The sequence below is a fragment of the Macadamia integrifolia genome, chromosome 3, assembly GCF_013358625.1.
Source record: "Macadamia integrifolia cultivar HAES 741 chromosome 3, SCU_Mint_v3, whole genome shotgun sequence".
NCBI lineage: Eukaryota > Viridiplantae > Streptophyta > Magnoliopsida > Proteales > Proteaceae > Macadamia > Macadamia integrifolia.
The window spans coordinates 27,713,409-27,725,261 of NC_056559.1; the positions used below are offsets into that span (position 1 = coordinate 27,713,409).

The 11,853-nt window shown below is 37.2% G+C and overlaps 1 long non-coding RNA gene across 2 annotated transcripts; it reads left to right on the plus strand.

The window, feature by feature from the left end:
• The first annotated feature begins 3,896 nt into the window (after nt 1–3,896).
• On the plus strand, nt 3,897–11,004 carry LOC122074043. 2 transcript variants are annotated; one of them, XR_006138948.1, is made up of 3 exons: nt 3,897–4,213; nt 7,090–7,386; nt 8,027–11,004. It is a non-coding gene; the product is annotated as an uncharacterized LOC122074043 (long non-coding RNA). The 2 variants fall into 2 exon arrangements; XR_006138947.1 differs by having other exon boundaries at nt 3,900–4,213; nt 7,116–7,386.
• The last annotated feature ends 849 nt before the right edge of the window (nt 11,005–11,853 follow it).

Consider the following 11,853-nt stretch of genomic DNA (forward strand, 5'->3'; position numbering starts at 1 on the left):
ATAGGTTATAGTCGATGGTGTTTGTTAAGATACGGTTAACTTTGTCGTTACGGTCACACAGTAGCACGAAGTACGAACGTAAAATTTTGGAAGCACGCAATGCAAGGCCTGGGGAAGTGGGCAGGGGCGCGGTGGGGTTGGAGGAACCCATGGTCCCATATGGAATCTGGCTGATGTCACTTATTAGTGGCTTATATATCTCCGGAAATCTATTTTTTTTTAATAAATAAAAAAAATAAGATGTTTCATAATAATGATCATAATCCTTTTAAGTCAAAACCCTCATGCATTAAGTAAAGTTTCTGTATGACCAACGAGCAATACTGAGGTGTTCTGATTTGAACCCACACTTTGTCGACTTGAATATTAATAGAACAAGAGATTCCTTTCACTAGAAACCCACAATCAACTTCCTTGAGAAAACTAATGAAAAGGTGACACAAGATGTCATGCAAGAGAGTGAAATTCTTTTTACTTTTTTTTTAGTAATGAGTCGAACAAATAAGATCTTTTTCAATCGGGTTGGATTTCTCAAAATGCATTCTATTATTAGGAACCCATGTACACTTAGGTTGTGTTTGGTAGCCAAGAGAAGAGAAGAAAAGAAAATAAAATAAAAAAGTACAAAAACTTGTACTTTTTTTTTTGTTTAGGAAATTCTCTTTGTACTTGATATGTCGTTAATTAAGAGAAGATTCAGCTTTTGAAATTCAAAATTCCTCTTAAGAATTGTAAAATTTTATTTTGTTCTTCGAAAAAAAATATTGTAAAAAACACAAGAAAACATGAAAAAATATAAAAACATAATAATACAAAAAATGAATAATTACACAATGATTTCCTATGTGTTTATCTCTTTTCTATAATTCAAAACTTTTAAAATTCTTTTCTTTCCTTTTATTGGTTACCAAACATACATACTCTTTTTATTTTTTCATTATTTCATTTTATTTATAGATTTTTTTTTTTTCTTTTCTTTTCTTTTCTTGATCACCGAACAGACATATTCTTTTTATTTTCTCATCATTTTATTTCATTTTTTTCTCTTTTCTAGATTTTGTTTTTCTTCTTTTGACTACCAAACATAGCCTTAGGTGCTGAAGTATGTTCTAAAGATGCTACCAACCATTAAATGTGGCAGGGCGCCAGGCGTAGCGGGAGAGAATCTGAATCTTTGTTCGGACAGCCACCATCACTTCAAGTGGCGCTTACCCTAGTTAGATGAGGTGGCATACAACTTTCTAGTGGATAAAACTGGACAAAAAAAAAGGTATATTTTTTCTAGGAAAAAAATCATCTGTTTTTCTTCATCCATGTTTTTCTTGTTTTGCTACCTTCAGAAGACGACATGTGGCATTACTTTAAGTGAACGTTCAAGATTGAGTTAAAAATCAAACTGGATGTAATAACCCTCACCCAATTGGATTAATCTTGACCGTTAATAACACGTGTCAACTTCTGCAACTAACAAAACACAAGAAAAATAGGGATAAGAAAAACATACGATTTTTATCCATTTTTCTATGCAGCTGGCAGAGTTTTATTTCCAATGATGTGGCAGCGATAGTAAATTTTGTCTGAACTTGATATGTAGCTCTCGTGACCTCTGTGGTCCCAGTGGGCAACACCTGGCACACCTTTTTGAAACAGTGAATAACATTAATTGTATCCCAACAGAGACCGGCCCGTGAACTCATATTCCCACGTCCCAGTCAAAGTCCTCAAACATATCTACGGCTTCCACCTCGCATCTCTGGGCTGAAGTAATTCTACTTTGTTATTTTAAACCAGTCCGGGTCGGTTCACATTAAGGACTGGTCTTTATGATAATCCAGCATCTCTCTCTTGCACCCCTATTGACGAACTGTAACCACATTTCCTGATTAATGGGTTCTCCATACCACTGGCTCAGACGGTGGCCAGATGGTTTTGTTCCATACCATATGGACCAGTTGGGTTGATGGCCGATCATACAAGAGGTGGGTAGACTAACTATCTGATTATTGGTCGGTAAAGTTTGGTTGGGCCGGTGGGTCTGTGGTCAATTGTCACAAATTAAATGAGTGGTTCCAGTTCAACTCCCTAAATTTTAACTAATTATTTTCATGGAAGAATTTGTCTTCATCATGATATAACTTAATTAATCAGATTCTGTTTGATTATGATCCAAGAGTTGGTAATTTGGTTTCATTTTGGTGTACAACATGTCCTTATCAAGATCAGGACGAAAGAAATAATCCTCTATTTGTGCGCATAAAGTGAACCGAATTTGGACCAGACCTCAAGGTTCGGTGACTTTCAACCAGCCCAGTTTTATCTGGGTTAAGAAATGGGTCATTTGCAAACTAACTATAAATCCATACTTTATAGAACCAAAAGCCATGATGGCACATTCCGGCCGGTTCAACCCCATGGTGGCTATAAAACCAAGAGGCAAGGTAAGTCCAGTTATACAATTTTTGACCAATTATCTTCAATAACTCCGATTTCAAAAAGTCTAGCTCATACTCAACCATCCAGTCTGGTCCGTTCCAATTTGTAAATGATAAGCTCAGATGTAACTCAAACTGATCAGTGGCCAGCTTTTGTAGCTAAAAAGTTTTATACAAACTAATCAAGTTGTCCCAGTAAGGACGATTTAAGAACAGATCAAAACACAATTGCTTTAGTGTTGCAAAATTCAGAATGAAACCAGACAGTACAACTAGGTCATGCTAGTATGGGGACCAGAATTAAGCCCTACCTAACTAAATCCTCTATGCTTTTCTGCATTTCAATTCATGGTTCATAAAATACTGTATATATAGCCCTTAGTAATGAAGAAACTAGCTAGCCAAGCATAGTTGTCTCTTAGTGTTTTTTTATTTTTTTATTTTTTGATTAATGAGGAACTCGATGCTATCCGATTTTATATTTCAAGTTCAAGGGTAAACTTCGATTTCATACAATCACACCTAACCCGTGTAATAGATTAATCACGGGGAGACTTGAGCTAGAGACATATGTTAATACACAACGCCTTTAAACCAGAAGAGCTACACCTGCAAACTTGAAGAACCTCAACACATTCTCAACTTCATATAATTTATAGCCACACAACACTAAAATATGATATGATATCAGATTGGACTGTTCTCTAAAGGGAAAAATTTTCTATATCGGTTAGGGCGGTTCATCCATCATCCTAAGATTCATTAACCCCTTATAGTGTTTTAGCATATTTTCAAAATATCCTCCCAACACCAGCTTCGTGCATTTCAACCCCCAGTAATGAATGGATGGATTCCAATTCATCATGGATATAGAAAAAGTCCGGCCTTTTCTTAGTCTCCAACTCCAAAGGAGCCGCCCATCAAAGCACCAACCATATCACATAGCCATAATAGCTGTGGCAACCATTTTATCTGTAGATGACTTGATAAAAGTTAGTATAGGATTTGGATCAAGTTCCTCATAGGATGACCCTATTCTGGTTGGACCTTTTTTTTTTTCTTTTAATAAATAAGGGGATGTGTTTTCTGTTTAGGAGTGCACCCTTGTGCCTAGACATAGGTGATACAAAAAGACGACAACACCCCTCCTGGTCAATGCCTGAGCGTGTGCCTTATTGCTATGGACTCTCATTGGCTGAGGTGCTGATGCAAGGGTATACTCCTAGACATTGAACTTTTATCCAATAAATAATTTCAATCGTTTGAATGTTAAGAAAAGAAGAGAAAAAAAAAGCATATAAATAGAAAAAAACATAATATGACAAAAATCATGACACAATGATTAATTTATATGCATATTAATCTCTCTTCAAATTCAGGATTTTTTATTTTTCTTTTTATTTTTCACTCCTTTTCTTGACATCCAAACATTATGGAGTGAATTTGAGTTTGCTCCTCAACCTCTCACCAGGCATGTTTCCTTGACTAGAGTTTCTACAGCCTCTAAAGTTAGAGGGGTTGGCCTGTGGGCTGTGGAGAGTCTGGAGACATCTTTCAAGGAGCCATCCCCTTAACATATCGACTGGGTTGGGCAAAGACCGGGCCAGCCAAGTTATGCGGGCCTATCTATACTGGCAATCCAATCCTTCTGGGCCGATTGGTTGGTCACTGGTAATCAAAATCGTGTCTCCGGTTTTCTTTGATTCCACTCTGTCTTCGAACTTCAAAGGTAGAAAAGTTACGCATGGAACTTGAAACAATCCTTCGTTCTGCCACCGCAGGTATGCTCTCTGCAACTGAACCTCTTTTTAAAAATTAGGGCTTCCATTCGAGCGAGCTGATTCTGTAACAGACTCAACCATCTCTCTCTCAACATAACCATGAATTCCAACTGTAATTCTACTTACTTAAGCTAGCAAATCTAAACTGGGAACTTTTGGATCCTCTTATGTCTCCTTCCTTGAACTCTTGCAAAATGTAATTGATGTTAACGGTATTGCTTCTGGGTTTTGATGAGTTCACTGGATTTTAATTCATGTTTTATTTTCTGTTCATTTGGTTGATGGGCGTTCTCTTCATGTCTGTTTCTTATTGCAGCTATCTTCAGTTACTGGGTCTTCTTTCTTTGAATTCAATTTAGTCAAAATTAAATTATTAAATTTTCGCTGTTGCTTATTCAGGGGATCCAGGTCCAATGGGTGTTGCTATGGTGAATCTATTAGAACTGAATAGCTAGGCAGTCTTGCATGGTCTTGATTTGGCACTTAGGTTTGTGGAACTGATCATTGAAGAGTAGGATTCCTTTGTCATTGTGAGGTTTGGATCACCTCTGGGAGGAGTAGCCCTTAAAGGCTCTTTCAGTATGTTAAGACTTGGATTGTTGTTCTCCCTGACCCTTCTTTTCACATCTAGTATGGTGAAACCGTAGGTCTGCGAACCCTCTTGCAGAAAACAATGTGTCCATCTGGATACTAAGTATTCTAGTTCCCGTTATACTATTTAAGTGTTGTGCTAGTAGCTGCAATTGTTGAGGTAAGATAGGCTGAAACAACAAACACTAGCACACCTTTAGGAAAACAGAGTCACAGTGAACCTTAAGACTGAGAAATAGGACAGAAACTGAAAAGGATTAGAAGTAGCAAACCATATATATGATGGGGCTGAATCTAATATTTAATAGAGGTCCTATTGTGGTTATTATATGGTTAAATAGCAAAGAAAGATAGTGGTTAGATTAAGAAAAATACACATGAAAACCAGAAATTAGAAAGTTAGGAGGAAGGGTATAACTCCTACTCCACCATTCTTGTGGGACTCAAACTAGGATTGAATATGGTAGAGGGGAAGGGAACAACATATCCAAATTCCAGCCACAACTGATGGCTAGATGGTGTGATATTTACTACTGAAGTTTAGAATAAGAAAAGGAAGAATGACTCCTATCTCCTGACCTGAAACAGGGGAAGAGCTAGGAAGCATTGAAGGGGAGATTAAGGGCTCACAAGGGAGTATATAGAACACAAAACAAAAGTCAGAACTCACAAAATGAAGCGCATGGTAGGAGGAGCTTACTTGCTGGAACTGACAAAACTGCAATAAAAAAGGAGAAGAAGAACATGGGAGGAATAAAGGGATACAACCAAAGGCTTCACCACCGATGGCTTCCCAATCCAAGGATTTACCACCTTGGGTTTCACTTGCTTCACCACAAGAGCCACACTTAGCATCACCACCAAAGAAAAACACTCAATTAAACAATAAACAAAATCGACGGGGGACATGTCCCATGCTTGTATTTATAAAATAGGTGAAAGCATATTACAAATTAGCTCTCTCCATTTGGGGGAGAGTGCTGGACAGATTAAGATCTTCTAATTACTGCGATAGATGTTCCAAGCTTTTTGTTTATACATATTGAAAGCTGCCTTTTAAGTAAGCTTTGTCTTGCTACACATTTTGACAAAAGCGAAGGCCTAGTTGCTAAAAATGAAAACTGAAAATAGTAACTAATATCTACGTAATATCTTAGCAACTAAGAGTTGTTACAAAATAGAAACTAATATCTAAAGAACTTATGCGAGATCTTCCAGCAGGGATGCTCCACACAAGTCTTCCTTGGGATGCCATCATGCCACACAATCTTCAAACCTCCTCTAGAAAACCTCCTCCACACAAGGGTCTATGGGACCCTCAAAATCTGTCAAGAATGTCTCCTCCAGTTTCTGGTCGATGGCTACATAGGAGCAGAACATGAGCTTAAGTATAACCAATATATGGCCCCAAGAATTGGCCTGACTATGACTCAAGTCGATGGCCAGAAAAATGGTTTGGCTGGGCTGGGCTGGTTATAACTTATACCAACAGGATTAGTTAGGGGCCTGTTTGGACTGGCTTTGCATGCATCTTAGTCTTGCAGAGTTGGGTTGCCTTGGTGCTTGATTCATATCTGGTCCTGGTCCAGATGGTTTTTTTTTTTTTTTGGGCTTGCTCTCATCTATATATTCCCTTGGAAATCAATCACCCAGATACTTCTTTTTTCCCCCATATCCTCCTTAATTTTTAAATTTGACGTCTTTGGACGAGTTTTAGTTATGGGTTTGCGACACATCATATTCTGCAGGATCTGTTTTGGTGTGGGAAAGTCAGTCTAGTTTCATGCATCATTTATCTTTATCCATCCATAGAGATAGAGTGATTTCTGGTGTGTGTTTTCCTCTCCTTCAGACTTAGATTGACTAGTGTTTGTAAAGGGGAACATAATGTTTTGTTCATCTGATCAAGGAACCATACGTGATTGAAGGTAAGTTAGGGAACCTCTGTCTGTTACCCATGAAGACTACATAATCCTTTAAGATATCTCTATCCACATGTTATGCTTATGTGGCATTGTATAATTGCTGAGCTGTAGTTTTGTAACTGCTATACTCTGTTCTTTATAAAACCTTAGGACAGCGGGGGGTGTTAGGCTGTAGTATCACTATACAATACTGGTATTTACTGGATCAGATTTGTTTATGTAATACACTTGAAGGGGAACAGGAGTCTATGTTCCTAAGAAAAACATTCAGTTTTATCTTTTCTTTACTTAAATATTCCAGAACTTCTGGTATCCAATTTCTTGACTTATTGGTTTCCACGTTCAACATTGATTTCTCAGCAAGAAAACGTATCCACCTGTGGCAGGACCTTTATTTATTATGATGCGCCATCAATTTTGTAAGCAGAGAAATCATTACAGATTTTGTTCAGGAAACAAAGTGGTGGAGTTAGAAGTTTCCACAAGCATTTGAGGCCAGAATTTAAATATTCTTCGAATTGTAGTAGTGCTTATAAGTTATAATTCTTTTTCAAGTGGTGTTTAAGGTCAATGTGTACCTTCTTCGGTCCTTCGGATGCACAACTGTTCGATGTGAAAGTGATGTTTTGTGTTGCTCATTGTATGGGCCATAACAAGGTATGCTAGTGTGGAGATTAATTCTTCCAGTCTCCAACGTATTCTTAATCATAATACACTAATTTAGCTATAGAACTTGCTGATTTTTTTCCCTTATTTATTGATGTTTTTTATATTTATTTTCCATTATGAAGAGAGGCTAAAATTTCAGACTTTTGTGGGATTTCCATCCCTACCAAAACCAAAATATTTTTGCTTTTCGGTACCAAAAAATTTGGTCTATTTATGTGGAAATTTCGATATGACCATTTCGATGGTAAAAACCTGAAAATTTTTCCTGGAAACTTCAGGGAGTGCCTAGTTAAGCTTGTTTACACATGTTTGAATCATTGTTGGGGGAAAAATAAACCCAAAATGGTAGTTTGGCTTTGAATCCTATGACATATGATGACCATGTCACCCATTTTTGAATTGGTTGCTCCACAGTTTACCACCAAGCCTTGATTCAGCAGCAAAATGAAGAATTTTATTTAAAAAAAAAAAAATTGAGGTTTTATAGCAGTTTTGGAGCACTTAGGTGAAAGGCAGTGAAAGCTCGAAATTACGACGAAATGATCGTTGGAATTTCATCGAAAACTTGCTTTCATATATTGGCCCATGTTCGAAATTTCGCCAAATTCTGGACTTGTGTTTTGCATAGGATTTTTGTTTGACTCATGTCGATACTGAATTATTCCACCGAAATTTTCAATCGAAATTTCAAGCTATGATTATGAGTGATCACATGCCAACAGTGCTATACATATGTTATTTTGAGTGAGTTCAACTCCCTTTCCCCCCCTTCTCTATGTTGAGTAAATTGAATTTATTAATTTCTTTCATTTCCTTGTTGTGGCATGTTTCAGCTATTCCTGTGGTGCAATGCTTCTTTCATAATAGTCTTAGCCAATAGTCCATGAGGTGTGTGATGTAGGACTAGGTCACTAACCCCCAATAGGATCACCTGCACTGTCAAAACAGTTGGCTTAGCACTCAATTCCAGCAAAAGAAAATAGGTAACAGACCCAATATTAAGGTACTGAACTAGACTATTGGTACTGATGTAATCACAGGTCTGAGACAAAGATATAGCCACTGGAATACCTTTCTACAGAAGGCAAACAACAAGGGGAAACACTGCTGTTGGCAGAGCACTGACAGACTATTATCCAGAACAATAAATTGTTTCTCAAAATAGTATCTAAACAAATGGGAGAGATTTTCCAGTCGAGGGTAGGGTTCTTAGGATAGAACAACACTCGAAAATTCAGCCCTTGTTCATGGCTGCATCATGAGTTATGCTAGGAATTCGAAAATAGTAACTTCGTACCTTAGGAAGAAACAACCAGTTGATGGACAAGAAACCTTAACAAATAGGTAGTTTATGGCTAGGGAAGATACATATCCAAAGCTGAACTCAATAAAGAGTTAGATGAGAAGAACACCTTCATGAATCTTGATGTCCCAAAAACCCAGATCTGATGTTGCCACAGGGAACTTATGAACCATCAGTCACAGCTGTTATCAATGGATCACAGAGACATCCTTCACATGTATCAGCATTAGTACTACTGTACTAGAGCAGAGTAAGATGGCCTTAAAAAGCTTCTGTAGTAATTGATTGCAGTTGCAATGAAAATAGAAACTAACAGTGCAAGGATAGGAGAGAAGAAAAAGGAAGAACATGGGGAGGGGGAATATGACCAAGGCCTTGATCAGTCTCTCACTAACCTAGGTTACTCACCTGGTATTCACTCTTTCTCACAACCATGGCGCAAAACCAAACTCTTATATTCATCTTCAAATCGTGGGGAAGGACTCTATGGTCCCTTGCATAAATAATGGCTATTGCCGAACACTAGAAAGGAAGAAAAAAATAAAAAGAAAGTTCCTCACAAAGAAAGAATGGGATGTGTACAGCAAGTTGTAATTCTTATCTATTAAACCAAAATAGAAACTTTCTAATAGCCTAAAATTACAATGACAGAAATAACTCACCTAACTGTAGCAGTCTCTCCAATGACAAATTTCCCTGTTTCCAACCCCAAAATCCTAATTGAACTTATTCAACGACAAATCTCCCTTTCCCTGTTTTCAAACCCAAATCCTAATTGAACTCCTGATTCAACTTGTGAAAATTAGTGCACTCATCCAAAGATATCTCGGTAAGTTTTAACTATTTTTGGTTTAATTTTTCAGTTCTGACTGCTCTCACTTCTCTTTAATCAACCCACAAGTTTCTGATCAGCATTTTAGAGAAATGAATCCTCATAGGGTCTTTGTGCAAGGGGCAAGCCCTGACCATTTTGTTAATATCGAAGCTTCCACTACAGACTTTCCTGTGTTCGAAACCCATTAATGCCTCATTACATAAATGTATAGCTAAAGGCTTAGTTTATATTACAAAGAGGTTAATATTCTTTTTTTTTGGTGTTTTTTTTTTCTTTTGGTAAAGAGAAAGAGGTTAGTTAATATTCAACAGTGGGAAAAATGGATCTGGAATGTAGAACTTATACGTTTCCTTCATCCCACTTATATTATCATTTGGTTCTCTCTTTAGGAGTTTAGATAATGAGGTACAGGTGTCCTTATTACCATCTAGAGGAATGAATGTGAGGTTCCCAATTTTTCGCAGGAGAATTTAATCCTAGTTGTTACACTCTTGCTGTCTCATAAGCAGTCTCAAAAGTACTGCAGGTTTGACTTTTCATCTATCCTCCATTTAAATAAATTGGGTAGCCCCTTTAGATTTTCTGATTTTTGTATTGATTAACAAGTCAGTGAGTTCTAGCATGCACTGGTGTGCTGATTGCACATCACAATTAATGCAATAGGCCCAAGTTTATTGTGTGGGTGTATACTAATAGAATGGTATATGATTTATATGCACAGTTCTTGTTTGAAAGAAATAACCTTCTGTAGCGGGAGCCTCGTGCACTGGGTTGCTCTTTTTATTGTATGTGCTCATATCAATTTGCCTTGCATCAATCCCTACTCAATACAGTTTTTATGCAACTCTAATCTATCCAACTCACAGTTTTTATGGATTTAATGGTGTGTGGGTATTGCATTATATCAGTTTTTTTTCCTATGTGCCCACATCAATCTGTGGAATACTGTGTTCATCCTTGGCCCATTTTATTTCCCACCCGTAGTGGCAATGAGAAGTAAACTTGGTAATTGATGGGCATTTGGTATTGCTTCCCAATTGAGGAAAGTGGGGTGACTTATGATTGTGGACCAACTGAAGATGAGATTTATGAAATCCAGCCCCTGGAAACATAATGTTTGAATCTTTGCCCCACAGAAATTCCAGAGATGGTGGGCAACAAAGAATGCAATTGTGGATCGATGCAATAATGTTGACACTGTGATAGTAAATGCTGTATTCTCTGAACTTGCATGGAATTTCGGGGTTTATAGCTCATGAGAAATTATGGGTATTAATTCCAGGAATTTTGTTGGACTCTGGGTTGTATTTGCATAATATAAAATACTAGATTTTTGTTGGATCTAGGTATGTCTTGAATTTTCTTTTTGGCTGTTTTTTGTATGTGCTCATATGTTACGCCCCATGGCTCAGTTTCTCTTCTTTTATCCAAATAAAGCATGAAGACATGGTTTTGGCTCTCTTGTAAATTTTATATTTTACGTCATGGGTCATTAGTTCAAATTGGTAGAGCATTTGGAACATGAGCATGTTTCAAGTATGTTCCAAGGGGATGGTGGTTTGAATCAGGCAAGACCCTTTTTATTCAACTATTCATATCATAGTCACTTGAGGCAACTGTTCAATACTTTACTCAATTGGTGCTTTACATGCTCATAACATAACCAATTCTTAGAGATATCTCTACATAGAACCAAATGAGTTGAAGTGATGGGTTAATAGTGACTATTTTCTTTTGTAGATAGGTTTGAGATTTTGGTCTCTGACCTAACTTCATCTAGGTAATAAAAGAGGTTCTCCACCCCACCACCTCATTATGAGTTGAAGTGATGGGTTGACAGATTTTTGTGGCTCTATTCTTTTGCAGATGGGTAAGAGGTTTTGCTTCCTAGCCTAAATTAATCTAGCTACGAAAATAGGTTCCCTTCCCCCACACACCCCCATCCGCAAATGAAGATATTGGTTACACTATTATGAGGCTGAGGCTGAGGCTGAGGAGGATTGGTCTATCCATTACTATGATGTTCAAGTTAATCGGATTACACAAAACCATATACTATGGTTTAACCATCTTCTTGGCTACATAAGTTTTTCTTTTGGCATGCTTTGTTATCAATACGATGTGCGTGAAGTGATTGAAACGACAATTCTTTTGCCTTCAAGCATTGTAATGATACAATTAAAATTCTCGGAATTATTGGTCTTATTGGTACCCTTAAACGAATTATTGGTCTTATTGCTACCCTTGAAAACATTTTAGTAGTTTCGAATGTTATTATCATTGGATAATGCTTAATGGCATTTTCCAACTATTAGGG